Genomic DNA, 3,435 nt, shown 5'->3' with positions numbered 1-3,435 from the left:
GTGAACCACGGTCGACTACATGGGAGTCCAGTGACATAGCCATTACGCTAACTGCTGGTCCCTCCATTTCTCTTTTTTTAAAGAATTATTTTATTTAATTTTGTTTATTCATTCATTTATTTTAATTTGACCAGAGAGTAACAGAGAGAGAGGGAAAGCGAGAAAGCAAGCCACCACGTCCGGGACTTGAACCATGATTAGCCATATGGGAGTGTCCAGCACCTTAAACACCACACCACCTGCTGGTCTCCCAATTTTTTCTTCGGATTTTGGGTACACACGTACATGCCTGATGTGTTTTTCTAGCCAACTGGTCTGGGACTCAAACCTGAGTCGGCCATGTAGGTTCCAGCGCCTTAACCACCATGTTACCCGCTGAAAACCTGATTCTTAAAAATGTTTTCTGCTGGGACCAGCAGTTAGTGTAATGACTATGTCGCTGGACTCCCACGTAGTTGACCGCGGTTCGCATCCTGGACCCGGTGGCTTAAAACGCATGCCCAGCGTGTATGCGTGTGTGCCCAAGATCCCGAGAGGAGAATGAAAGAGAAGGGATTGCTGCGTGGCCATCCCCCCTGGGGGGTGATTTCTCACTTTCTGTCTCTCTGTCTCTCTGTCTGTCTGGCAAGCATACGTATCCTATAGCAAAAACCTCTCCAAAAAAAAAAATGTTTTCTGCTGGGCCCAGCAGGTGGCACAGTTGTTAGGGTACTGGATGGTCCAACATGGTTAGAGTTCTACACCTGGTGGCTTGCCTCACTCCCCCCCCCACCTTTCTCTGTGTCTCTCTTTGATCAAATTGAAACAAATGAATGAATGAATAAAATTAAATACTTCTTTAAAAAATTTTTTCTGCCTAAGGCGTTCAATATTTAACTAATCCAATATTCCTGTTCTTTTTTGCGTATTTATTTATGTCTGGCATTAGTTATTAATTTTATAAGTTGCTTAGTAAATTTTACATATTTTTTTTATCCTGGGTACTAATTGGGCTCAAGCCTACACTTAGTTTAAGGACAGGATTGTGTTTTTCTTTTGTATGTTTCTACTGACAAGAGGGTCATATATTTACAGTGAAAATGTGGTTTAGGGTAACCATAAAAATAGTGCTTGCTACCGATGACTAACTTGGGGTTCATTGTTAGCCTTTGAAGTCCAGCAGCCTTCCATTTAGGTATCAGGACAAGTTCTTGAAGAATTATGTGCCCTGTGGATTCTTCTGTAAATTGAATCAATTAAAATATGCTAAAGAAGCTCAACTTTAAAATCCCGTAAGTGCAGTGTAGATCATCGCATTTGTGAATTAAACACCTTTAGAGACCAGTAGCCCACTCCTTGATCTCACAAATGAGGAAGCTGAGCTCCGAAGGGGCAATGTAAGGATTCTTTTTAAAGATTTACCTCATTTTATTTAGTATTTATTTATTTATTCTTAGATTTTTGGTATAGGTTGCATGCGCTCACCAAAGAGACAGCAAGAAAAATTGAGAAATCATCCCTGGAGGGGAGATGGTCATGCCGCAGTCCCTCCTCCATTCCTCCTGGGATCTTTGCACACACACACACACACACACACACACGCACGCACCAGGCATGGTTTTGAAGCCACATGGTCCAGGACTCGAACCGCAGTTGGCCATGTGGGAGTCCAGTGACATAACCGCTACGCCATCTGTTGGTCCCTATTATTATTTTTAATTTGACCTGGGGAGAGAGAGGGGAAGTGAGAAAGCAAGATACCCAGTCCGTGACTTAAACCTCGGTCAGCCATGTGAGAATCCAGTGCCTCAACCATCATGCCACCTGCTGGCCCTCAGTGTAAGGATTCTACTGCTTAAATTTAAAAGACCACTTGAGGGGCTAGCAGGTGGCATGGTGGCTAAGGGCATTGGACTCCCACAAGGCTGACCACGGTTCAAGTCCCAGACCTGGCGACTTACTCTCTCTCTCCCTCTCTCTCTCTCTGTCCCTCTCTGGTCAAATTAAAAAATAAATAAACAAACAAACAAATAAATAAAGTTAAATAAAAAATTGGGGGGAAAAAACTTGACCTTCACTTAAAAAGTCATGAGAGGGGCCAGCAGGTGGTGTGAAGGATAAAATCCCACATGGCCAACTATACAGTACTATTTCCAGACCCCGTGGTTTAAAAATTATACCAGGTGTGTGTGTGCGTGCATATCCAAAAAGTCCCAAAAGGAGAAGGGACTGCTGGGAAGGTTATTTCTCAGTTTCTCTGTTTCTCCCTGGCAAGCACATGTGCCCTATGACAGCACTGAAAAAAAAAAGGTCAGAGAATTGCATAAAGAAAGCAAGATAGGTAGTAATAAAGCCAGGTCATCTTTTGTATCACAATTGCCCCGACTTACTGATTTCTGTATTATGTATTCAATCTTAGAATCAAATTTGTACAGCACTTGGAATTTACGTATTTGGGAATGCTTCATTTTTAAAACAAATTTAATTTAATTTAAATGATTCATTTACTTATTTTTTAATTTGACCAGAGAAAGACACATACAGAGAGGGAGAAAGTGAAAAATTGAAAAAGCAAGCCACCAGGTCTGGGACTCAGACTACAGTTGGCCATGTGAGAGTGTCTAGCACCTAAACCACCATACCACCTGCTGGTCCCAAGGATACTTCATTTATGTAGAGTAAGGGAACTGAGGCCCAGAGAGGTTAAGCAGTTTGTCCAAGGTCACACACTTGGTCAGTGGTAAAGCTAGAACTAGGACTCAGGTTTCTGGATTTTTAACTCAGTTTTTCTTTTCTTTTTTTTAGAATTATTTTATTTAATTTTATTCATCATTGTTATTATTTGTTTTTTAATTTGGCCAGAGAGAGACAGAGACAGAGAGAGAGAGAGAGAGAGAGAGAGAGAGGGAAAGTGAGAAACAGGCCGCTAAGTCTAGGACTCAGAACCACGGTCTGCCATGTGGGAGTCCAGTGCCTCAAACACCATGCCACCTTTTGGCTCCCAGTTTTCCTTTTTTCTAGACCTGTTCTTAGGAGACAGGGAGATATGTTGGAATGTTTTAGGGACACCAGTGAGATCCTTTGCCTCTTGACTAGGTTGTGGTTCCTAGGCACCATCTTTTCCTTTCCCACTGTGTTGGCAGAACTCATCTGTAAGTCTGAAGGGGCCGTTCAGTGCTACTTCATTCCAACCCCTGGTTTGAGTAGAACTCTCTTATGAATAGGCCTTTTCCTATACAGTACCTTAAGGAGAATACCTGGGAACTGTGCTTCCAGTGGCTGTGGTCATTGGCTGACTCTTGAGGTCCCCTCTGTAGTTTCAGTTTTTATTAAGGCCTGCATATTTATGTATGTCTTACATTGGTTATGAATTTGTACTTGTTGGTAAGTTGCTTAGGAAAAAAACCTTTTTTTTTTTTTTTTTGAGAGGGTTTTGCTATAGGGCTTCGTGTGTTA

At 42.1% G+C, this 3,435-nt stretch overlaps 1 protein-coding gene across 4 annotated transcripts in view; it reads left to right on the top strand.

Annotated features, from left to right (window-relative positions):
• RNF41 (ring finger protein 41) overlaps window positions 1-3,435 on the top strand; it is a 25,746-nt gene that overhangs the window by 4,270 nt on the left and 18,041 nt on the right. The window lies entirely within an intron of this gene.

The sequence above is a fragment of the Tupaia chinensis genome, unplaced genomic scaffold (genome assembly GCF_000334495.1).
Source record: "Tupaia chinensis unplaced genomic scaffold, TupChi_1.0 Scaffold143970_1, whole genome shotgun sequence".
Taxonomy (NCBI): Eukaryota; Metazoa; Chordata; class Mammalia; order Scandentia; family Tupaiidae; genus Tupaia; species Tupaia belangeri.
The sequence above is the reverse complement of the archived record's forward strand: the minus strand, read 5'-3'. Positions and strand labels throughout refer to the sequence as shown.